Below are 26545 nucleotides of genomic sequence, written 5' to 3' on the forward strand. Positions count from 1 at the left end.
CTCACTCTTCAGATCTACCCAGTACTGAGCCCCACCCTCAGCCCCCACATCTCTACCCCTAACCCGCATCTGCTCTCGGAGACATACAAAGAAGCAGTCCGTGACCTCAGACGCTTGTACCCTTGTCCACATGACCACACTTAAGGTGACAAAATAAAAGTAGAAATATAAATAGCAGGGTGAACCAGCTCCCTGAGGCAGAGCTTAAGGGGAACAGGGCAGTTTTCTAATGGTGACCTCCAACTGTTAATTCCCCATTTCCTCCCAGGAACACTGCATAGGAAGTTAGCCTGTAGCTGGGGCTTCTAATTAACCCTAAAGTTCCTACCACATCAACTAACACCTACAGACCACCCTCAAGCTCGTCTCTCCCATGACAGAAGTCAAAAAAATCTTATGTAGGTGAGAACTCCGCATAGGAAATCCCTCATTGTCTATAGGAAATGATGGCTGTATTTCCCTCAGCCTGATTACTTTGGAGACCTTATAACCCTACAGCTGAAGAAACCGGGTGCTATGGCACCAAAATAGAAATAGTAGTGTTGGTTTATGAAGCATCTAGTTTGTGTCCAGGTGCTGGGAACACAGGGGTAAAGTTGGAAGTTTCTGCCTCTAAACCTCTCACAATCAAATGCGGAAACCGGGTCATTGTAAATATTGTAAACATTTGGAAGGGGTGCGTATGCTTCTTGCTGGGATGGAGTCTTGAAGGTGGAAGGATCCAGCAAATGAAGTAGGTAGGGGTGGCCATCCCCTCGTGAAGCAGTAGAGGTTAGCATCCCAGTATAAAGAAGGAGAAACATGAAAGAGTTAAGGAGAATGGAGGGCAAAATAGGGAACTTACACGAGAGAAGACAAGTGGGAAGCGACTCCTGGCTCATGAGTAACCTTTAAAGGCAACTAGGAAGGAACAGTCCCCTGAAGGATGTCACGGAGGCCATCAAAACCAACACATCTGCACTCCCTGTGGTGGCTCAATTAAAGTGGTACAGAGGATGCATCATGGGCCGGGCACATCTGAGGATGAAGAGAACAGTCTAGCTCTTGGGAAACCCACTGAGGAAATCAAGCAAGAAAGGCACATCAAGCACACAGCCAAAGGCCACACGGAGAGGAAAGCGGGAAGCCAGATACCTGGGGTTGCCTGACATTGCACAGAGCAAGCTGTGTGTGACTGAGAATAGGAGGTCGCAGGCCTGTTCTGGGGCAGTCGTATCTAAGAAAGGGAAAAAAAGAGGGGCCCAGAAGTGAAGCAAGAAATGGAATAATGACAGGAAGTGTGGTGGAGGAGAGGGAGGTAGAAAGAATCCGGTAACACTGGGAAGTAAAGCAGAGTGTACTGGACCATCAATGACCAGAAAGAGGGTTAATGAGGAAGCAGACAGAAATGAAGAGGGGTCTGTGGCAGGGTCTATATCTCAACCACATCAAAGGCTGAGACAGATCCACTGCTGCTACAGAATGAGTTCAAGGCTAGCCTGGGTAATTCACTAAGACTTTGTCTCAAATAAAATGTTAAGGGGCTGGCAGGAAGGCTTAGTGGCTCAAGAACCTTGCCTGCAGGTCTGACCACCTGAGTTCTCTGGAACTCATGTTCCAGGAACCCATGTGTAGAAAGAGAGAACCAACTCCTGGAGCCTATCTTCTGACGTTCTGACACGCACCATGATGTGCATGTGTGCTCACAGAATTAACAAATGTAAAAAATGTTAAATAAATAATTGTATGTTAAAGGAGGCCTGGGGGCATAGCTCAGGGCTCAATGCTTTCCTGGGATGTATGAGACCCTGGGTTCACTTGGCAGTACCTGCCTCCCCCTCAAGAGGTAAATGTAGATCACCTGGTGGGTGAAGTTGACTTCCAAAAGAAGAAAGGATATACGTACAAATACTGGAGAATAGAAAGTTAGTGAGTGTCTTGCTACAACCACCATGATGGAGCCATGGTTGCTTATGGCTAACAAGACCAACTACACTGCCCATACAATGCAAATCTAGAAATGAGGTCAGGAGTTCAAAAGAGGGTGTCTTTAATGAGACCTTCAGAAGAGTAATAGAGCCCATCAGAGTCAGACCCCAACGCCTCATGATGGCTTCTCTGTAGCTTTGCCCTTAGACAAGTTCTGTGTTAAGGGCGTACCATCTGTAAAATCAAGCACTGTGATAACTAGCCATCCCTGGCACTGGCTACAATGAGGAGCAGGAGATGTGTGTGGAGAGTACTTGGGAGTTGCAGATAATTGTAAGCCACTGTGTGGGTCCTGGAAATTAAATCAGGATCCTCTGCCAGAACAAGCGCTCTTAACCACTGAGCCATCTCTCCAGCCCCTAGCTTTTTAGATTGATACATCAATCTAAATCATAAACATATCTCTATGGTAAAAGAATGCTTGCCTGGAATAGACCATGCCCTAGAGTCAATCCTCAATAGGGTAATTTTTTTTAAGTTAAAAGTAATGTATTTATTTAAACACACCAATTCTAGCACCTGTTGGTATACTGGAAAGTTAGGCAAGAGGAAGCAGGGCTTTTATTCTCCCAAATGCTGCAGGATCAGGGATAAGGGCTCTCTTTGCTCGCTAGATTAACCCAAGCCCTTGTCCTGTGTATTGCCTCTTGAAACTGGGCCAATGATTCCTGAGCATTTTAGAATATGTGACCCCTCCCCCACTTTTAAAACAAAACCATCCAAGAACAATGAATAGAAGTTTGTTTTTAAGGATATTCTGGTCCTTAAAGGATAAGAATATTTTTTTAAAAAAATAAAATAAAGAAGGTGGCAAGCTTGTCAGCATAGGCCTGCAATCAGAACAACTCAGGAGGCTGAGACAACAGGTGATCCTAAGTTCAAAGTTCAAGTTGGATTCCCAAGTTCAAAGCCCACCTGTGTTATGCAATAAATTCAAAGGGTCCTGAGTAACTTGATAGGACTTTGTTTCAGACTTAAAAGAAAAAGTTTTTAAAAAGAGGATTTGGGATATGATTCAATGGGAGAGTTCTTATGCACTGTATCCAAAGCCCAAGATTCAGTCTTTAAAGATTCAGTATTAAAATTAAAAAGAAAAGGACAAAGAGGAGGAGGGAAGGAGGAGGAAAAGGAGGAGGAAAAAAAGGAGGAAGAGAAAGAGGAGGAAGAGGAGGAGGAAGAGGAGGAAGAAGAGGGGAGGAGGAAGAGGGGAGGAGGAAGAAGAAAGGAAAGAGGAAGAGGATGAGAAAGAGGAGGAAAGGAAGAAGGAGAAGAAGAGGGAGGAAGAGAAAGAGGAGGATGAAGAGAGGAAGACGAGGAGTAAGAAGAGGAAGAAGAGGAGGAAGAGGAGGAGTAAGAAGAGGAAGAAGAGGAGGAAGAAGAAGAGGAGGAAGAGGAGGAGGAAGAGGAGGAGGAAGAGGAGGAAGAAGAAGAGGAGGAGGAAGAGGAGAGAAGGAAGGGGAAGAGGAAGAAGGGGAAGAAGAGGGGGGAAGAGAAAGAGGAAAAAGAAGAGAGGAAGAAGAGGAGTAAGAAGAGGAGAGAAGGAAGGGGAAGAGGATGAGGAAGAGGAGGAGAGGAAGAAGGGGAAAAAGAGGGAGGAAGAGAAAGAGAAGGAAGAGGAGGAGAGGAAGAGGAGGCAGGAGTAGGGAAGAATAAAGGAAAAACAGAAGAAATTCTAGCACCTGTTGGAAAACTAAAGAAATGAGAAACAAAAGAGAAGGAAACTACATTTTCACTGGCCTAATACTCAGAGTAGCCTGGCCAGCTCTTGGGCTCTTAGCCAGCATTCTGCCTACTTTAGTGTGGGCTCTGTAGAGGCACAAGTCACATCTTTCCTTTTGTTGCTTTCTTGTATTATAGAGATCAAAGTAAAAGCAACTCCTGTCTTTGCAAAAGGCCTGGTACATAGCCCAATAAAACAATGTGTTTTACTTCTAAAGTAGAGGCAAGAAGCTGGGACGTGGTTTATGTAACATAGTCAAAGCTCTAGGTTGTATCTCCCGTACTTCATAAAACCAGTCATGTTGGTACATATCTATACAGCACTTCAAGGGCATCCTTAACTACATACCAGCCTAGGCTATGTAAGACCCTGACTCAAGAAAAAACCCAGTAGGTCAATAGAGGCCAGACAACTGTGGATGCTCAGACCTGGAGTCCCAACACTTTGAAGCTAAGGCAGAAGAATCACTATGAGTTCCAGGCCAGCCTGGGCTACAAAGCAAGACTGATAATAGGGGGGAGGGGGATGTGGGTCAAAAGCAAATGCTTAAAGGGTTCTTTTCTTCTGACCTTTACAAGGTCAAAAAACTTCAATAACCTATGCCTGAGCTTGACCGGAAAGACATCTGGTAGACCACACTTGTCATTTAGAGTTAGCACGATAAAGCCTACTGAGGTTTATTAACACAGATACATTGACCATGGCTGGTCTATGCCACATAGGAGAACTATTCCCAAGCAGGGCATTCTTTGGCTTTCTTCAAGTGGTCCGTTGTCTCTGGAATTTTCTATTCTCCAGCGACAGAGGAAAAAGCAAACCCCACCCACCCCCTGAGTTTGGCCCTGAGGAGATTCAAAGAGGTTCATTTGTTTTCATTAGAGCCCCCCCCCCCTTGAAGGCTTCTTTCTCTCCTCATTAATGAATTTCCAGTCTTTCATTAAAAACAAACAAACAAAAAACAACAACAACAAAAACATGATCCGGCAGAGGACGTAGTTAAGTGGCTGGCGTTCGTTCGTGCATGGCTGTGCCAGCTTTAGAGAAAAGGGGCTGGGCCATTTCTTGATTGTGAGGAGGGGTTGACATCCTTGGTTAGTATGCTAATTTTGTCTCTTTCATTTAACATTCAGATCAGGTCTGAACAGGCCCTCCAGAGTAGCAGAGTCCAGGGATGGGTGGCTGTCTGCCTAGCATCACAGAACATGCTTTGCATGAATTACATAAATACCCAAGCGTCCAGTCCACACTGACCTCACACTCTCCCTCCCTTTCCCAGAGACACACAGGCACTGATCCACACACATGCAAGCACACACTGCGTAGGATGCTGACACATGCACCCGCAAACAGCACAGGCATGGGTCTCTATGAACACTGATGGTGTTCACAGATATACCCTAACCATCCATAGCTGGGTTTAATTTATATTCTTTGGGTCTCTACTATGTCGGCAGGACATCTACTACTCAGGGAAACAAGATATATTGGGGAGCCCAAAATTAAGAAGCAAGGTAAAAGTTTAAAAACTCCATTGGTTGGAGAGTCTTATCTGTGCTACCATATCCAGGATGTTTTTTTAAAGCCTCATTCCCACTTATGGAAAAGACATCCATATAGCTCAATTAACTGAACACCCAGAGAAAGGAAAATCCAACTGTTTTTATTCCTTGGGGGTCCCCACCTTGTCCATGTGTATTTGGAACACTGTATAAAAAGAGTTCACGGTTGGTTTGGGACTCACCAAGCCACAGCTGGGTGACAACAGAAGAGGAATCCCCAACCAGCTCCCGTATGTCGGTCCAAATGGCAAAGACAATCACTTGGCACATTTGCCAGAAGCCCAGCCAATGGAAAACTGACTTTCCCCAACCTCCTCTTCCCACTATCATCCTGCAACCGTAAGGCAGCTTCTGGAAGACAGGCAAAAGAGGACTAGCAGCTACTAGCAGGAGGCATGATGTAGAATTGCTTTAAATAGATGGAATGACTTTGAGCCAGCAGAAAGACTCCAATGCAAAGGATATGTTGGCTTTCACTGTTTGGGTCTGGTGTGGATTTGCTTTGGGTTTTCTTTTTCCTCAGTGTGTGGCATAGCTGGGTAAGCTGGCATGCCATGACTCTTTCCTGAGTCTTGTTTGTCCTCTTGTGCCCACAACAATATTCCCAGACTCGGCTGAGGAACTCCAGCGGTTCCCATGTTCCCATCGGAGCTTCCCAAGCCATGGGTGTTTTTCTCCGAACTGCAGACTTGATTTGCCTTGATTATTATTTTTTTGGCTCTGATCCAAGATGTCTTCCTGTCATCCTCTCACCGTCTTTTCCAGTAATCCCTTTTTTAAACATCACCAACAATTAGTCGATTTATCGCCATCACCAAGGACCACCGGCCACCCCCATATCCACATCCACATGCAGACATACACTCGGCTGAGCCCCTATCCCTGTCTTGTTTTGCCTTGAAGTATAAGAAATCACAGCTCCTCATTAACTGGAGAGCACGTTTGGAACGGCTTTGTGTTTACTCACTTAGTAAGTGATGCTGGCCTTTTTAATTATCCTCCTTCCGCATGCCATTTAGAGCAGCAAGCTGTTCAAATCAAACCGAACGGGTGCACATCCTCGGCGAGGCGGTTGGAAAGGACTGGGTTGATTTTTTTTTTTCTTCCTCTTCTTTTACCTCACTGCTGCTGCGTCCTTCCTTGTCTGTCAGCATGCCAAGGAATCCCCCCACCAAAAGCTCTTACGTAGGAAGACACCAAAACCGTGAGTCCCTTTTCACTCCCAGAGCAGAGGAACACACGGCATTTTGCACCTAGCAGCAGACCCAAGGTGATGGGGCTTTCCTCCAAGCCCATTGAGATCCCTAAGACCAGATGCAGTCCTCATGTCTTCCTTGCTTGCTGTTGCTCTCTTTCTCTTCCACCCTTCTCCATCCTTTCATTCTGGAGCATTCTCTTCTTCTTCCTCTCTGTGGTGTGACAGCCGCAGACCCCAGCCAGAGCTGGGTCTTTCTCACCTTCTGTTATTTTTTCCCCCTGCAGCCGTCTTTAGCTGCTACCCTCTGCAAGCTGGATCACCAAAGACACACGACTCGCTCACAATGAATAATCAATACGGATATTGATCTAGGGAAAAATGTTTGTAAATTCCTGAAAGGGAATCAGGAGCAGGGGGCAGGGAGGTTCGTGGGGGACGACGCTGCAGAGCTCAACACCGCTAGGAAGCAGGACCGCTTTTTGGATCCCCAAGTTTGGCCAGCTCCAAGGTGACGGGTACCGGAATGCGTGCCGTTGTGGGTGTGCGCGCCGTGAGGAGGGTGCTGTGTGTAGTCTCATTTCTCTACAGCTGCTTTCCCTGAAGAATCGGGAGCCACATGGTCCGGAGCCCCCGTCAACGCCATGTCTTGGCTGCGGGCCAGCGCTGTTTTGTTTTCATTATCACACGCTACTTTGCAATTTGCATAAATACAGGGTTATTTTTTATCGTGTCGTCCAAAAGATAGAGCAGGGGGGAAAAAATAGACTCTTTGTTGTGTGCAAGAGGGGCTTGCTGCCTACTCACCGAGGCTAAGGATTTGCCTCTCAGGCAGGGCTCTGGGGCATAGAGTGGGGGCTCCAGAAGAAATACAGGCAAAGGAGAGATAATGACAGAGGGGAAAGAAGCCGGGGGGTGGGGGGAGGATAAGAAGTAGGATTTAATGAGAACCTCAGGAAACTCGGCTTGGTAAATCCAGATATTAAAGACCTGTTTTCCTTGCAGAGAATCATGAAGGCATAGGCAAGGAAGGTGGAGACAGAAAGCTGTCCAGTCTCTCCTTAGATACCTTGCATGCTTTCTGCTGGAATGAACCATCGGTTGGAGGGGAGTATGTGGCCCGATGAACATACATGTGCTTTTATCTTGACCCTCATGCAAAACACAGAGAGACCAAGGTTAGACCATGAGTTCCTTCTTAGCTTTGATGGCTTCCCCCACCCCCAACCCCCTGAACTGAGAGGCTTTACACCTGGTCTGTTTCCTTAATACTCTTTACAGACCCAGCCCTTCCACTCTCCAAACTGTACCTGTCCAGTAAAATGGGTATCCTTGCATCATGTTCTCGTTTTTTTTTCAGTAAATTTGGTGCAGAAACCTGCATGTGCCTCTTGGCCGTGGGGACATGGGCTCACACTCCCAGAGTCACACCCCAAAGTGGTGTTGGTCACTCCCATGTTCCTGGAAGTAGAACTTCAATTTAGAGAAGCCATCTAACTATCTCAGCAGCTAGCTGATGGGCATCTTCTCACAATGGTCTCTGCTCCTTCCATCTCTCCTCTTCGCTCTGAATTCTCAATTTGATAATAATAATCTTTAAAAAAAAAAAAAAAGGAAAGAACAAAAGAAAGAAAGAAAGAAAGAAAGAAAGAAAGAAAGAAAAGAAAAGAAATCTCTTTGAGATCAGTCTGCTCTTCCTCCTATGGCCCTGTTTCTTCCTGGGCTGGTGACAAAGGGGGATGTGTCACTTGAGATAGCCTAGCTGTCAAGAGTAAGACCTGTACATGAGGATTCAATTCCTGCAGCTCTTGTCCTGAAAGGAGCTGTCCACTTTATCAGCCGCCGGCAGCACCTCAGCAGCCGCAGCAGCAAACATGGCTTTCTTTCTTTCTTTCTTTTTTTTTTTTTTTTTTAAATTCCCTTTCTGGCTTCTGATTAGCTCTGGCAATCCAATTAGCAGAGGCATTTATATCACACAGGCTGAGGTTCCCCTACACATCATGGCAGCTCAAACCACTCATAAATCCCCACCGATACTACATCTTCCTGTGACATGGATTAATTACAACACCAGGCCCTCCTAAGTAGGTCTACCAGAGCAAGTACATGGGAATATTAGAATTAAAGAAGGGGCCAAAAGGAATGTCTTTTGTCTGTTATCAAGAATGCACCAAGGCTGCCTGGGAAGCCATCATCTTCCTCTGTCTCTGCATCTGGGCATTGTTCAAGCAGATGTCAAAGAGGCCAAGTAGACCTCACTAGTGCATTTTGGGGGATTCAGGAGTGACCTAGTCATGTTACATCGATGTGTTTGATTGTTCATGCCTTTGGGCCCTTTATTGTGTAAGTTCAGAGCACTTAGTGACTCATTTCCTACTCTGGCCTATACACAACCCAGGTAAACTGCTTTAAAACCCTTCACAAAGAGAGATGTCTTTATCTTCATTGGTATTCCACTACAGTCGGGCACAATCATGATATTGTGGTAACTTTGCATCTATCTACCGTTTCATTCCAGATTTCCCCTTACATTCATCAACCTCTGGCATCTTTCTCTCCATTCATCTAGGCATATTCATTTAGATATCAACTATTTATTCTGCTACCCAGTCATCTATTCATCCATGTGCATCTCCCTATCCATTTTCTAACCATGTATTGATCTATGAATTCCTTTCTATTATCTGTCATCTACTTGTCTATCCATTTGTGTCTCTCTTAATTCATTCATCTGCATTATCCATCTATCTGTTTTTCTGTCTATTCATTAATCTATTCGTGTGTCTGTCCATGCAATCATCTATCGTGGGCTTATTGGTGACCAGTCCCTTTTTTTTATTCTGTGCCTTTTGTTAGCTATGATCTTAACAAGGTCCCGGATTCACATTCTCAATCGCTTTTAAGGTAAATAATGGCCATTTTCCAAATGAAGTCTATAAATGTTATATGCTTGGCTGTCCATTCCTGAGTTTAAAAGAATGAACTAAAGAAATAAATCAGTAAAAACAGTCACATGATTTTAAGTGAGTTAAAATTACAAGAAAAATATTTTACCCTAGATTCCTGGAGCAATTTCCTTGCTTAATAAAATAGACATGTCTGCTCCCCCTTGAACCATGCCTTTAGAAGAGGTGGCTTTTAGATAATGTTTACAACATAAATCTCATTCAATCTGTTATATTTACCACTGTGCGTCCTTCATGCAAATGTTTCAATTCAACAGAAACAACTTGAGGTTACTTTTATCGTAAAGCAAAACAGATATTAACCCTAACGTGGCAGTGTAGTTGTATGCATTTAGATCTCTTCTTTATCTGGAGAGGATTCAAGACCCCATGTGTGCATGTGAGTGTGTGTGTGTGTGTGTGTGTGTTTGTGTGTGTGTGTGTGTGTGTGTGAGCACAATGTATATGTGTATTCATATATGTTTCAGGAGAAAACTAAGTACAAAAATTGGATTTTTCTCATTATTTATAGTTAAAATGCACTTCAGTCTAGGCTGAGATTTGGGCTCCCATACTTTCTCAGATGCCTAGTTTTAGCTCTAAAGAAAATAGGTTTATGGGGAGAGGAATGAAAAGAGTCACTTCCACTGAAGACAGAACACCTGCACTGTGGCTGTGGCTCTGAATGGTCAAGGCTGAGTAGGGGGCCACGAGTCCTCAGAGTTTGCAGGACATTGTTTCCTAAGCGTGATCCCATCTCAGAATCCTAACTATCCAGCAGGTCTCTACCAATGTTCACCCTCAATATCATGGTAGCCAATATTCACCAGGAATATCATGATATCATCTAGGTAGCATTTCCAATTTAGAATTCATTTGTTTTTTTGTTTGTTTGTTCCTTTCTGCTCTTTGTTTGATTAAAACAAAGGGTGTTTAGCCCTCTATGTGCGCAGGTTTCATATGCAGGGATTTGGCCAAGAACTATTCAAAAACATTGTAAGTGCAGACTCTGTTGTCATTCCCTAAGTAATGTATATTTATTTGCATAACACATACCTTGTGCCTGGCATTGTATATACTCCAGAGATACATAGGAGAATATCACTGAATGAGGCATGACAAATCATCTAGAATGATTAGAACATAGGAGACTATGCACAAAGGACATGTAAACAACTTCATTTTTCCTATGATGCCTTAGTGTCCTTCAACTGGGCTGTCCCAAATGGTCCAGGAGTCAATACCTTATAGATTTTGAAAGATGACTACATATTGAAATGAAGACCATAAAAACCAAGACAGATCATCGTGAAGCCAAAGAGACAGGGGAAAGACCTAGACCATCCTGTTCACTCTGTCCCCGGGAAAACCAGGAAGTCAGAATTCACCTGGGTCTTTTCTCTTGTGTTGTTTCCACTCACCTTCTCACCATCACTCCTCAGAGTCTCTTGTAATCTGGAATGAGACGGCAGGATCCTAAGTCTAATCCTGTTTTTGCTTGCCATGCTAAGATGGTTTCTCTAGTCAGTACAATCTGCTTGACTCGACATCAACCTCATTTGCAGAAGTCCAGAAAAGTGCTTTGATTTCTTATTTTTTTAATAGAATTTTATCATTGTTTTTAATTATGTATATGTGGTTGGAGGTGGGAATGTGCACATGAACGCAGAAGCCTATGGAGACAAGCGATGTCCAATACCCCAGAGCAAGAGTTATGGATGACCGTGAGCTGCCCAGTGTGTGCTGAAACCCAAACTCAGGTCTGAGCCAGAGCAGCAAGCGCTCTTAAGTGCTGAGCCACCTCTCCAGCCCCTTGAATTCTTTTTAAAAGCATTCAAAATATAAACTTCTGGGTCAGGAAAAGCATGTTAACATATAGTAATAGCGTTGCTCGGACTCCAGTTCATCTGTATACAGTTCTAAAATGTCTTGGTTTTCTAAGAAAGGAGTGTCTCCTGATAGAGCACACTGGGCCCAAGAGAGTCACATAGAAGTTAACTCCCCATGTAACTATAACCTGCTACGCCCCGAAAAGTCTAGAAGATAAAGATCTGTTGGAAGCCAGACTATTGCCTATGTTCAAATCCTGGTGCTGAACTTGTTGTTACCACTGAATTGTTAGAGATGGTGGTTCACATCTGTATCCCAGCATCTGGGAGGCTGAGCTAGAAGGAGTGCCATGAGTTCAAGGCCAGTGTAGGACAGAGTGAGACCTTATATCGAAAATCAAAGCCACTCAGTTTTTCCCTCTCTTTAGCCTTAACCGGAAGTCATAATAGTAACTATTGTGGTTTAGATATGAAATAACTCCCAAAACACTCATATATTGGAGCCTTAGTACTCTGATGATAGATACAACTATATCAGGGTTCTGACCTGGTCAATGTATTGACCCCCTTCACAAACACACACACATAATTTTATATTTTTTCAGATATATATATATATATATATATATATATATACACATATATGTAGACACGCATATATATGTGTACACATGTGTATATATACATGCACATACATATATGTATACATACATATACATTCATACATATGTGTGTATATGTATATATGTGTATACATGTGTGCATATATACATATATGTGTACATATATGTGTGTGCATATGCATACATGTACATGTACATATGTGTATTCCTATATACATATATATGTGCATATATATGAAGATATGTATGTGTGTATATATACACATATATGTGTACATGTATGGAGAGATAGGGAAAATAGGACCCATTTGGAGGAAGTAGGCCACGGAAGGCATCACTTTGAGGAGTATCTCACCTTTGCCCACTTCGGGTCTCTCATCTTTGCTTCCTGCCTACCATGAACAGACAGCTCTCTTCTGTCATCATGGTCCTTCTTCCTTGCCTTGGGCCCAGAGCTATGGAATCAGCCCACCAAAGACTGAAATCATGAGTCCAAATCAACCTTTCTTTCTTTGAGCTGTTTCTCTCGGGTATTTGTCACCGCCACGTAATGCACAGGAATGTTGTGGAGGTTAAATGAGATCATATGCGGAAGGTGGCGAGAATGGAGCCCGCCTGTGATGATAGTGCCGTAAAGTGCCGTAAAATTCATTACAGAGGCTGTTGTTATTGCTCGAGCTTTGACATCTTAGCTACAAATGCCCCCTTGTCTCTACACTAGCAGCTCCGGCTAAATCAATTTTCACTTTAAAAAGTTTGGCGATCTTCTTGACATAACAGAGGGAATAAGAATGTGGTAATTGGACTTTCCTCTCTCCTCTGGAAATCGGAACATTTTCTCTCAGAGAAGTGCTAAATTCTGTGCTCTCTACCTGGAGCGAGGTCTTAATTCCATATTATAAAATCCCTTTAATAAATCAGCATCACCTCTCCTGATGAGGGTTTGATCCCTTCCGAACTTAAAACAATCCTGCAAAAAAAACTTATTAAGAACCACAGGTTGAAAAGAATATTGTCAAAACTTTCTCTCTCCTTTCCTCTCCTCACTTTATTATCTCTTCATTTTTTTTGTCATTTAACTCCAATTATGAGATGCTAAGTGCTTTTGGAACTTCCATTGTTAATATCTTCTTACAGCACTATTAACGTAAATCAAGTTTAATAGTGTCCCAGCAACTGTAAAAGCAATCAAAAATTCAGTACTCACGAATCATTCTGTAATTTCAGCATAAAATGTTAATAGAAATAATATCTAATACCATAAAATATCAGTAAATTCAACTTTAAATATAGGTGATGAATCTCTTCACTATCCTATAGCATGCGTGGAATATTCTAGTATGAAGGCCTTAATTGGCCAAGCCATCGCTCAGTCATGCTCAGGCTGTCAGAAGTCCCCTCCCTTGCCTTAGCCTTGCTAGCCGGTCCAAGCAGAATGAGTGGTAATTACCAGTCATTTCTCCATGCCAAACATACCTAATTATCTGACCGCTGGGGTCAAGGTAGGGGTGAGGGAATGGCTCAAGATCAAGGTAGAAAGAACAGCCAACCTAAAGGAATGCAAAGTAAGACCAAGATGTCCTCAGGAGCCCCAAGACTCTGTGTTGTGTGTCATCAGCAAATATGGCTTATATACAGGCTCTGTCTCTGGCGAGCATGTCCCTTCTGGGACAAACTGAACCTGAAATGCCTAATACTTTTTCAGGACCAGCAGTGAGCACAGCTAGCAGATAGGCCCATAAGAATCATCTTATTCATCAATCAGTAGCCAACCTGTTTTTGAGTTTTAAAGTTTGATCAGAGTCTGCAATTTTTTTTTTTTTTATGACTAGCTAGTCTTCGAATACTTTAACCTACAATAGCATCCATGCATCCGTTTGCCGGTCCTTTTTGTTGGGGGGTTCACAGCATCTTAGCATGGACCACTGGCATGTTACTCATTTCTGTCTAAATGAAGCTTCTTTGAAGTAAAAAAAAAAAAAAAAAAAAAAAAAAAAAGGAGCCTGAGGCATCCAGGAAGGTCATGAGAGTCAGTGTCACTGCCCTACATGCAGATCCTCCTATGTTCATACATCCCTGTGTTATATTCCGATTTGATTGACATGAATAACTTCCAAACAACTGATTCTTTAACAAGATGGATCTGGGATGGTGGGCCCACCGTGCTAAGATGCTCCAAAGCAGAGACTGATGATCTGGGTTCAAACGGGCTCCAGTAACCATCTCTAGGGCTTCCAAAAGAAAGGGCAGTTGCAATTCAGGGAGGGACTAAAAACAGTGGGCCAGTAGCTCGGGAGTGGAGCTCTTGCCGATCATGCATGAAGTTCTAGTTTAATCCCCAGTGCCAGAAAGAAAAAGAAGAAGGAAATGAAAGAAACAAGGAAGAAGAGAGAGAGGGAAGAAGAAAGAAAGGGAGAAAGAAGGGGGGAGAGAATGGGAGAGAAACAGGAAGAGGGGGTTTAGTCGGTGTTAGGTAAGAAGCTAGAAGCATATATGCAGTGTTGGGTCAGAACAAGAACACAGTGCCCCAGTATTCACCCTGTGCTTGGAACACACTATGCAGGACTCGTCGTGAGTGAGTCCTGGCCTCTGGAAATCGGTAACTCAAAATCTCCTAACTGATGCCTAACTGTGGATCTGACCTCTAGGCATTTGCTGACATCTTAAACATGGCTTCATTGGCAGCCTGAGACTGTCCTGAAAAACAAGTGTCAGGCACTTGTTCTTTCCACTAACCACTGCTTCCTCCAGGGTGGGACCCCCCCTCCTCTCTGTGACACGCATTGGGTGTCAGAACACTAATAATCTTTGTAATTTTAACATGTGTTTCTAAATATATGTAATTAGGCCATGATCTCTTGGCTTAATGGATACTGTCTTAAAAGCTAAAGTTCAGTCTATTTAAATAAAACTGTAAGGCCATTCAAGAAAAACAATAGTCACAATAGACTTTTCTGAACTAGAATAAAATCAAGACGGTGGCTATCCAACGACTGGAGTCCAAGGAAACCACTTAAGTTGCAGGAGATATCTCTAAATAAGAACACTCTGGGTGCTATGGGAGATGGCCTAGTGCATGCTGGGCAAGCATAAGGACCTGAGTTCAGATCCCGAGCATCCACATGATAGCCAGGGGTGAGGAGGAGACAGGAGGATGTCAGCAGTGTGCTGTTGATGAGAAGATAAACACACAAATTGAGCAAATAGAACCCAGAAGTAGAGCCACACAAATAAAGCCAAGAAGTCTTTGACAAAGAATCTGTAGGGCTATAAGAAGAAGACATGAGTCTTCTGAAATTTTCTGGAAATATGTAAAAGATAAAGCTTATCACTGAGTTATGAATAACAGAAGAATAAAAGTCGACAGATAAAAGATACAATACAGTACATCCACACAACACTGTGCTGGGGCAACTGTGTTGAGACACAATATGGACATAGAAAGTATATTTAATATGTCTATATGTGTTTTTTAAAATAGTAAGTTAATTATAAAATAGAATAGATATGTGGTATTGCTTTTAGTTTTAAGGTTATAAAGATATAAACCATTTAAAATAAATCTATGCATATTTAAATATCTAGAAATAAAGTATATACTTCCATAAAATAAATAAAATAATGTGCTAAGATTATTACTGTGAATAGAAGTATCATTTTTTATTTGTTTTCCATCTTATAGTTTTCAAATTTTTCCAAATTTTCTGCAATGGACATATACATCTTTGTAAACAATAAAAATATAATAGCTAGATAAATAGATAAGAGATAGATGACATATAGATAATAGAGAGAAATAATATATATTCATGTATTACAATGTTTCTCCCAGGAGCTGGTATATAGAATTTCTTTTATCTCTTGGCTCTAGTACCACCGACTTCATAATATTAAAAGTGTGTTTGTGGCTCGGTCCCATATTGAACTCGAGTTGGAAGAGGCGAGTCCGGTCTCAAAATGGAAGTAAAACCGCCGCCCGGTCGCCCCCAGCCTGACTCCGGCCCTCGCCGCTGCCGCCGCCTGGGGGAGGAGGGCCATGATCCAAAGGAACCAGAGCAGCTGAGGAAGCTGTTTATTGGTGGTCTGAGCTTTGAAACCACAGATGATAGCTTAAGAGAACATTTTGAGAAATGGGGCACACTTACAGACTGTGTGGTAATGAGAGATCCCCAAACAAAACGTTCCAGGGGCTTTGGTTTTGCGACCTACTCTTGTGTTGAAGAGGTGGATGCTGCAATGTGTGCTCGGCCCCACAAGGTTGATGGGCGTGTGGTAGAACCAAAGAGAGCTGTTTCTAGAGAGGATTCTGTAAAGCCTGGTGCCCATTTAACGGTGAAGAAAATTTTTGTTGGTGGTATTAAATAGGATACAGAAGAGTATAATCTGAGAGACTACTTTGAAAAGTATGGCAAGACTGAAACCATAGAAGTTATGGAAGACAGGCAGAGTGGGGAAAAGAGAGGATTTGCTTTTGTAACTTTTGATGATCATGACACAGTTGATAAAATCGTTGTTCAGAAATACCACACTATTAATGGGCATAATTGTGAAGTGAAAAAGGCCCTTTCTAAACAAGAGATGCAGTCTGCTGGATCACAGAGAGGTCGTGGAGGTGGATCTGGCAACTTCATGGGTCGTGGAGGAAACTTTGGTCGTGGAGGAAACTTTGGTGGAAGAGGAGGCTATGGTGGTGGAGGTGGTGGCAGCGGAGGTAGTTATGGAGGTGGTGATGGTGGATATAATGGATTTGGAGGTGATGGTGACATCTATGGTGGTGGTCCTGGTTACAGTAGTAGAGGAGGTTATGGAGGTGGTGGACAGGGATATGGAAACCAAGGTGGTGGATGTGGTGGTGGTGGAGGAGGATATGATGGTTACAATGAAGGAGGAAATTTTGGTGGCGGTAACTATGGTGGTGGGAACTATAATGACTTTGGAAATTATAGTGGACAGCAGCAATCAAATTATGGACCCATGAAAGGGGGCAGTTTTGGTGGAAGAAGCTCAGGCAGTCCCTATGGTGGTGGCTATGGATCTGGAGGTGGAAGTGGTAGATATGGTAGCAGAAGGTTTTAAAGCAAAACAGAAATGGCTACAGTTCTTAGCAGGAGAGAGAGCGAGGAGTTGTCAGGAAAGCTGCAGGTTACTTTGAGACAGTCGTCCCAAATGCATTAGAGAAACTGTAAAAATCTGCCACAGGAGGAACGATGATCCATAGTCAGAAAAGTTACTGCAGCTTAAACAGGAAACCCTTCTTGTTCAGGAGTCATAGCCACAGTTTGCAAAAAGTGCAGCTATTGATTAATGCAATGTAGTGTCAATTAGATGTACATTCCTGAGGTCTTTTATCTGTTGTAGCTCTGTCTTTTTCTTTTTCTTTTCATTACATCAGGTATATTGCCCTGTAAATTGTGGTAGTGGTGCCAGGAATTAAAAAATTAAGGAATTTTTAACTTTTCAAAAAAAAAAAAAAAAAGTGTGTTTGTTCCGTAGAAACCATGCTTTCTGTTATGATCAGGGCCATAGATTTGAATGTTATGTGTGACCAGATTTTCTTCTTAGACCATCTCTCATGCAGTAGCAGCATTCAGAGAACCCAAATATAAATATGAAAAACTAAGACAGTATCAAAATAATGGAATCATCCTAAGTTGATTCAGAAGAAATCCCGTAGGTCCTGGATGTTCCTAGGCTGTTTTATTCTTCACATTGGAGACCTCGGGTCAGGGAAGAGTGGCTGCAAGAGGTAACAGATGTATCCCATTTGATGTCCAGCTCAAGTTTTCCCCAGGCACCTCCTGGCCCCCATTTCTCTAATAACGGCTCCTTCTCTGGGTCCTTGGACTTTTAGAATCTGCATCTCGATCCTTTCAAATTCATCATCCTGCTCTGCCACCCCTGGTACTCCAGACGTTCATCCTGAGCCGGTATTCTATGGAAGTTAGAAGTAAGTCGATTACAGATACTCAGATGGCTCTATTACCCCCGTGCCTTTGCTATACTTCCAAGAGTCTTTGTGCCCAAACAATTCTGTGGTGCAGTGACTTCAAGGGCCTCCTCTTTAGTTCATTTTCTCTTTCAGTAGAGATTCTCTCTAGATCTAGAACATATCCTATGTAGGACCCACCCACCAACTCCTTGTAGCATGGTTGTCCCCTGGGGACACCATCCTTCACTTATATAAACACATCCACCACCACCCCCCAAACTTCATCTATCCTGGGCCTGCTTTAGAAGATTTAAAGTACAGGGAAAATGGAATTATAGAGGTTTGAATGAAATTGTTCCACATAGGCTAGTGTATTTAAACACTCAGTCCCCAGTGGGTGGCACTATTTAGGGAGACTTAGGAGGTGTAACCTTACTGAAGAAATTATGTTACTGGGGGTGGGCTTAAAACTTTAACTCATTTCAGTTCATATTCATTCTCTCTCTCTCTCTCTCTCTCTCTCTCTCTCTCTCTCTCTCTCTCTCTCTCTCTCCCTCCCTCCCCTTCCTGGTTGTAAAATTCAAGATGAGAGCTTTCAATTTGATACTCCATTCTTCACACAGGTGGCCGTGCCCACCACTCTCCCTTCATGATGGTCCCCTCTGGAACTATGAGCCCAAATAAACTCTTTCTTCTATACATTGCCTTAGTCGTTGGGTGTTATCACAGTAACAGACAAGAAACTAAGACAGGGAGGAAGGAAGGAAGGAAGGAAGGAAGGAAGGAAGGAAGGAAGGAAGGAAGGAAGGAAGGAAGGAAGGGAGGAAGGAAGGGGAAGAAGGGAGGAAGGCCTTTCAGTGAATACAGCCCTGCAGACCCATGCCTTGACAGACTATAAGGAATACACATTTCAGTTCTCAATGACCCCTTAACCAGCTGGTTTTGGTTAGCACAGAAGCTGCACAATGAGCATAGCCATCACTAAAGGACTCAACAATTGAAGAATTTTAGAAAATTCTGCTGTGGTTGTTTGAATGAAACTGGACCCCGGGCTCATAGGGAGTACCATAATTGGAGCGGTGGCCTTATTGGAAGAAGTGTGTTACTGGGGGCAGGCTATGAGGTTCCGGATGCCCAAGCCAGGTCCAGTGTCACTCTCTCTCCTGCTGCCTGCTGTTCCAGATGTAGAACTCTCAGCTCCTTCTTCAGCACCATGTCTGCCTGCATGCCACTATGTTTCCCACCATGATGGCAATGGACTAAAGCTTTGAACATTAAGCCAACCCCAATTAAATGTTTTCCTTTATAAGAGTTGTCATGGTCACGGTGTCTCTCCATGACAATAAAAACCCTACCTAAGACAACAGCATATTGTCTGGCCTTTAGGAGCTTAATATATGTGATGTGGTGTTAAAGGCTCTGAGACTCTTGTCACAAAGACTCTTGGAAGTAGAGCAAAGCTGTGGGGGTAATAGAGCCATTGTATTTGAGCATCTGTAGTTGGTTTATTTCTGACTTCCATAGAACACCGGCTTGAGGATGAATTCTCTTCCTATTCTGTGGTCATTAACCTAGCATTTCTCCTATATTAATGGAATCCCAGCCCTTTTGTCTCTCAAGTTGTTCACACCTTACCTAGTTTTCCTCAACTAGTTTTCCTCAGAACATAATTTCCGAGAATGCCCTATTTGTCCTATTGGTCTTCGGCCTCTACTATGCTAGAATTTTGAACAAAACCAGCGTACAGTCCACTACCATGATATAGTCTGCTCATATGACAGTAGGTGATCCTTTCATTTTGTGAACTCTTACCAACAACCATTGGTCAAAGACCAATGGAAAACTGCAGTACTCTTCAGACAGCCAAATGTGGACTGGGCACTGGGCACTCCTTGATGCCACCCTGCCAACTGGACAGCTCCCATGCCAGGGCTCAACTCCCTCCTCCTCCACAGTACAACTCATCCCTGTATCTCTTGCTTCCCTCCCTCAGCATCAGATGTCATTCTTTGTTTCTGGTCTGTCCAACAGAAACCCACAGAGGCTGGGCTGTCAAATGACAGACCCACATTGATCAAACATGCTGAATTATGTTAGTTTCCTATCAAAACAACCCACAGCCCCAGACCTTTTGCTGTTTCTATGACTTTTATTTATCCATAAAGGCCATATCTGTGGGTGTAAACAGCCGCCAACAGATAATACATGAACCAGATCTGGCATACCCATACACAAAGGAATATTGCTCAGTCACAAAAAAGGAACAAGGATCTGGACAGGCTGCGGTGTGAATAAATCTCGAAGACAACATGTTAAGTGAGAAACAGTTGTGGGCTTTATGTTGTATGAATCTATTTATGGGAAATACCCATAATAGGCAAGTCCATAGGTGTTGAAAGCAGAGCTGTGACATCAGGACTGTGGAGGGGAGAAAACAGGGTGGTGACGCCTCCCAGGATGGCTCATCCACTCAGAGCGATGAGGAGCTCTGGAGGCAATAGCAGTGCAATATTTTAAATGTGCTTAATGCCACTTTACAGTGGTAAAGTGTATGATGGATTTATTTACTGTGTTTAACTCGAACAAATTCAAAGAAAGCTCTGGAAACCACAGAGATGCTTAAAATAATTAGTAAGTGGGGAGGGGGGTAGCGAGATGGCCCCACAGATAAAGGCACTTGCCTCCGAGCCTGATGACCTGAGTTTGATGCCTGAAACCTACAAAAACAGATGGTCCTCTGGCTCCCTGTACGTGGCATTGCATGTATGTTCACATATAAATAAACAAATAAATGCATGTAAGATTTATCTTTTACAAAAAGTAAGTTGGCTCACCCCCACAGTTGACCCAATATTATTCTCCATTTTGTTCTGTTCCCTCATCCCTAAATTTCTACTAGATAGGTAAGCCCCCACATCTCTATGGTGAGATCCAAGATGGATCACACACGCTAAAGTTTGCCAGGAGCTGCCTTTTTGTTTAAACTTAGCTGTGACAGACTACAGAATCACCTGCTGTGTTGTCCCTTGCCTCCTAAGGAGCGAAGAGAAGACTGAGGCCACACTGCATCTTAGGCCTCATTCTGGGGACCTGGGTCTTCTGGATGCACAGAGCCAGATATGGGATGGAATGACGCGGCAGCTTTTACTCTCCTAAGGAAACTGAATCGACCATCGATTTTGTCTCCTAGAAATGATGTGCGGACAATAAAACACATAAATGGTCTCTTTTTCTTCTTTAAAGACCCAACATCTATAGGTTAAAGGAATTAGCTCTAGGTTTGCATTTGTGACAAAGCCATTGGTAGAGACAGGTATGAGAAGGGAAGTCTATGCCGTCTCTGGGACCGCAGAATGTTCTGGATTCCTCTGTTATCAAGAAGGCTTCTTTTTGCCTTCAGTCAAGTCGGGGGGGGGGGGGGGCCCCAATTGTGAAGCTGTGAGAGAAACAACCTTTAATCCTTGCAAAGCCCAATAATATTATGTATATTGACTGAAACTCGTGGAGTGGGCCTGACGGGTTTTTTTCATTACCAGGGTACATTGTAACCTAGCTACCTTTGAAAAGTAACCAACCTCGAGAGGCACTTGACATTTGCAAAGAATTATGGGTGCCCTCTCTATGTCTTCTCAAGTTCCCAAATTTACAATGGTCTTAATTTAAAAGTTAAGCCGGGGGGATCAATTGCTTAGTGTCGGGCCAGGCTGCCCTTTTTAAAACAAAACAAAACAAAACAAAAAAATACCAAGCCCCCGTGGACCAGTGTGACCTGACTTCCTCCCTGGGCTCAGGTTTTGGTGAGTCGCACACTGTCCTGTGTTTAATTTTGAAGGAAGGTGTTTGTACTCAAATCCACGTTCCACGTCCCAGGCCTCCAGGTGTTGCTGAGACACACGAAGGCTGCAGCAGCTGGTAATGTGGTGGTGAAAATTAAAAAAAAAAAAAAAAAAAAAAAAAAGGACATAAGTCTCTTCTTTAGCAAATCCCCTGGAAATGACACAGAGCCTTGAGGATCGATGCCATTGATCCAGCCGAGGCCTCCAGCCCTGCTGTGTCTTGCTCAAAGCAACAGTCACAGTCCAGGGAAAACACTAAAATCATGCCCAGCAAAACTGTGCCCAGATCAACTCAGGGAGCAGAAATCCAAGTCCAGCCTGCTTTCAGATTTCTCTATTTGGGCAATGGCCATAGGTCAACATTAGAGCAAGGATCAGTCTGAAATCCCAAGAGGAACCTCAAGTGGGCCGTGGCCCTGCTCTCCCACGTAACTTCATGAATTTCACTGATACCAGCACCTCTGCATCTCCTGCTCGAACCCCACACCCTGTGTAAGTCAAGACTTAGGGACTAAAGGGGAAGTGAAGCTGTGTGACTTTCTTGAAAGTATCAGAAGGCAGGTATGGTGCAGAACAGGGGAGACAGAGAAAGGGAAATCTCTGAGTTTGAGGTCAGCCTGACAGAGAGAGGAAAGAGAGGGGAGAGAGAGAGAGAGAGAGAGAGAGAGAGAGAGAGAGAGAGAGAGAGAGAGAGAGAGAGGAGAGAGGGAAAGAGAGAGGGAGAGGGAGAGGGAGGAGAGGAGAATACTCCCACAATATTGGAACCTGTTGTAATCATGTGATCTATCTCTGTTTCTTATAAAAACCAGGCAAGCCATAATCGGTCATAAATAAACTCAAACTGTTTTACAGTCTGGTACCCAGACCCCAAAGGTAACTGAACTGACACTTAACAGTAGAGTTTCCCGTCTGGGGTGGATAGAAAACTAACTGTCTCCACTATAATCAGTAGAAGATCATAGGAGTGCTCTAGGGATCCCAGAGGAGGGGAAGTGATTCAGAGAGGGAAGGTTTTACAGAGAAGCTGGCCCTTGGTAAGCTACAGACATATTGGTAGAAGCCTTGAAAGACAGAGTAAAGATTGCATTTGCCCTGCAAGCAGCAGGAAGTATAAAACTAAGGACTGCCATAATGATTTGTCAATTTAAAAGAAGATCAACCTAGGTAGCGAATGTATCAGTCAGCTATTGCCACCATTATGCTGTGTAACAACTCTTCCTCAGATTGTCTTAAAACATAAACATGTTCTTTGGTTCTTCTGGGTTGAAATCAGCTGTGCTAGGCTCCAGATTGTATGATGAGTTCAAGTGAACTTAATTGCTCAGGATTTTCGGACCAGTCACTATTCAGGGCATATCCATCTATAACAGATCCACAGGGCATAAGCACACAGACAAAAGATGCAATGCCTCTAGAGATCTCACTCTAGAATACACACACACACACATACACATGCTTACACATATATACACATACATACATGTACAAGCACACATATGTGCACATGCACACACAGGCAAGCATACACACACACATCATACACACACCACACATACACAGAAACACATGTGTACACACACACCAAGAGACAAACGCAGTCATGCAATTGAGCCACACACCAACACCCAAGGGAGCACGCCCTGCACCTTCAGTGGGAAGAACTGCAAACATCATGAGACAAAGGCTGTCGACGTATGATTCTCAGATGCAGAAGGCATGAAGAATTGTGAACAGTGATCCTTCCTCCCACGCCAAGGAGAAGACAAGCTGGGGGTGGAGAAACCGCAGGCAGCTTATGATATGTTGAGTAGGATCCCATGTAAAACAGAAGGAAACAATCCATTGAGGAACACACAGGACTCTTCTGAAACCGAGGGATCCAACCGAGCTGGCCTTGTTCATCTATTTAGAACAGGGGTAGAACACTAGCAGGAGCATTATTAAGTGGCTGGTTGAAACACTTAGGAATTCCTAGTTGAGTTATAGTCTTGGCAGCGGCTGTCTTGCAGGCCCATCTGGTTTGAATTGGCAAAAATGCAGCTGTGCCTGCTGGGTGGGTGAGCCTCTCTTTTGAGTAATGGGTCTGCGAGGAAGGGGTGGAGAAAGGATGAGACCGTTGTCATGAAAAATGGGTAGAGAGAACACAGAGCTACTAGCGGTTTCACTCTGCAGCAAGGAAGTGGGCCTGTGGTTCTGGGCTAGAAGACAGATTCCTGTAGGATGACTGGGTCCCCCTCTGTATCTCCCGAGCTGTCACCCTCACTGGGCTCACACAGCCACATCTCATCCTTGGGTTATGAATTGATTGTTTTGCTTTTATGGGGACTTGGATAATTAGTTTCACGTTTTTAATTTATAGCATCAGCTAAGCTTTTTAATCCGTTATTTATGGCAAAAAAAAAAAAAAAGAATTAAATTGCCTCCGGCCCTCCTCCACTGAATGCATTTTGGGTCCCGTGGTTGGTGATGGGTTGTTCAGCCAAGACTGTGGCTTTATTAAGGAAAACTTTTCTTAAGGATGAGTTAGGAGAGGATGCTTAATTCTTTCCTCCCTGGATCTTGGGAACATGGTAAAGATCAACAGGAACAAAAAAGTCTGAGACCCTTGAGTAGAGTTATGTCTCTCTGAAGCTGTTTTAGGAGAAGGCAAAGCTGAGCAGGCTGAGAAGAGATGATCGTCCATGGAGAGAAAGGCCCTGGGGTAAGATCCTCTCTGTGTCATCAAGCTTCCCCCCTTGACTCAATCACAGGATCCATAGTGAAGCACAAAAGTAGGCAGTGGTATGTGTCATAAGCCAAAGGCCACAGGCATGTGCAGACATTATAGCACTGTGTTGTTGTCTACAAAGTTCACAATCCAGAGGCCCATGGATGAGTTCCTACAAAAGAAAAACAAAACAAAACACAAGTCTCTCATTTTAAGTGGTTTATGATTTTATGCTGGCCCTCATTCATAGGCTGTCCTCTGTCACAATAACCCAAGGGCCACAGCCTGGACATGTCTGTCTGAGACTGAGCAGGTTCAAACCATCAACTCTAAGCGATAGATTCTAAGCATCTTCATGTACGCCGAGGTTAGTTCATTCCCTTGCATCTTTGTCTGGTCTGGGAAAATGGCTGACAGGTTCCCAGATCCTGTCTCCTTTGCTCTGAGTTGTGTTTGTAGCCTCATCTTGAGCCACACAGATGACCCCTGTCCCAGTGGTAGGTCTAAGGAAGCCAGGCCCCGGGCCTTCCGTTTAGCCCTATTGCTGAGGTTGCAGGAGGCAAGTGTGGATTGTATCCAGACTGGTAGCTACAGCCCTGAGCTATAGTTGCAGCTTCCACCCACCCCAGCTTTGATCCTTTGCCCAGGCCTATCTAAGCTGGAGTGCTGAAGGGTTAAGTACAGAACACCAGACTGCAATGGAGCAGTAACGGAGGACAAAGAGGACACTGATGGGCAGCTGGGGTCCTGCCCCTCCCTCCCCGCATCTAGGCCAAGGGGTCTCAGTGTTTACTGAATATTAAATAAATACCAATTGAATCGTCTGTTTAATGAGGTGTATCAAACATGTAATAAGATACATATCTATTAAATAGTTGTGAAATCTCAGTAAATATGTTCTTAATAATCAAGGGTGCAGATGGCTTACAGATTGGACCGGAGAACAAAGACAGAAGGAGCCTGTGTGAGGAACTGAAGAGCCATCTCCTGAAAGCTGAGAAGGCAGATGATTTTGCAGCCAGAATTTGATACATGTATCTGGGCTGAGCCCGAGTCAAAATGGGAGCCAGGCCCATAAAGGGCACTCTGTAAACTTCAGAACTTCAAGATGAAGGGCAACAGCTACAGAAATGAAAGACAGACAAATGGCTGTTCACAAAAATGGCTCCCCACCCCCTGTGTTTTAAGTACAACTTCGAGGTCCAGGAAATCACAGGAATCTGCATCTCAACACATACTCCTTGAACGTCCCCCACACTGCAGAGACGGGCCAAGAATGAGAAAACAATGAGCCACATGATACATAGAGAAGGATTATTAACTTGTTTTTCTGTCTCTTAAAAAGTGGTAATTATCATATTATATTGCAATGTGCTATTGAGGTTAGCTCAGAAAACTACTGAAAACTGATCGCTTTCTCCTCCTCGTGCATGTAGGTCAAACCCAGACTCGGGTTCGGTGGGATTGTTTGCCAAATAATTGGTGTTTAGAACTGAGAAAAGGATAGAGGAGCAGAATGTATGGGGGAAGGCGGAGTCTCTTAAGGGGAACTATGGATGAACTCAAAGCTCAAGACCGTGCTACCCAACATTCCCAGAGTCAGTGGGCACAATGAGAAAGGTTGTCTCACCACCTCACAGCAACCCAAGGCTGGGTGTTCTCGCTTAGCTCTGACTCCATGACCCCCACCTAAAGGGTGAAAGAATCCCCCTCTCACGGGTCACATATAAGCAGTCAGAGCTACGAAACTCCAGGGTCTATTCTGCCTTTCAGATGAGAAGGTGTCTCAGAGAGTCAAAACTACAATGATGGTAATGACTGTCCTTGTTCCTCCTTCCTGCAGATCTGAAGTTGTCCTCAACATTTACATGTATTCATGTATCTAAACAACACAATAGTCATGAACAGATAATATGTTTCCATCCAATCAAGAATCGGGACAAGTAGGCTAGACAGATGCCTCCAGGAGTGCTTGCTGCTCTTGCAGAGGACAAAAGTTAGTTCCCAGCACCCACCTGGTAGCTCTAAACTTTAACTAGCATCTCTAACTCTAGCTCCAAGCCATCCAAATGCCTTCTTCTGGTTTCTGAAGGCAAGAGGCATGCATGTGGTGCACATGCATACATACATGAAAACACTCATACATATAAAAGTAAACATTTTTTAAAAGAAATAGGGAGAAGGTTGCTGGAGGGATCTAGTTCAGGGGGTAAGAGCACCTGTGAGCATAAGAA

At 43.7% G+C, this 26545-nt stretch overlaps 1 pseudogene; it reads left to right on the forward strand.

Moving 5' to 3' along the window:
• Positions 1 to 15796: 15796 nt before the first annotated feature.
• Positions 15797 to 17268, forward strand: LOC117723185 (heterogeneous nuclear ribonucleoprotein A3 pseudogene; annotated as a pseudogene).
• Positions 17269 to 26545: the final 9277 nt, after the last annotated feature.

This window comes from Arvicanthis niloticus, chromosome 18, assembly GCF_011762505.2.
Source record: "Arvicanthis niloticus isolate mArvNil1 chromosome 18, mArvNil1.pat.X, whole genome shotgun sequence".
Classification (NCBI taxonomy): domain Eukaryota; kingdom Metazoa; phylum Chordata; class Mammalia; order Rodentia; family Muridae; genus Arvicanthis; species Arvicanthis niloticus.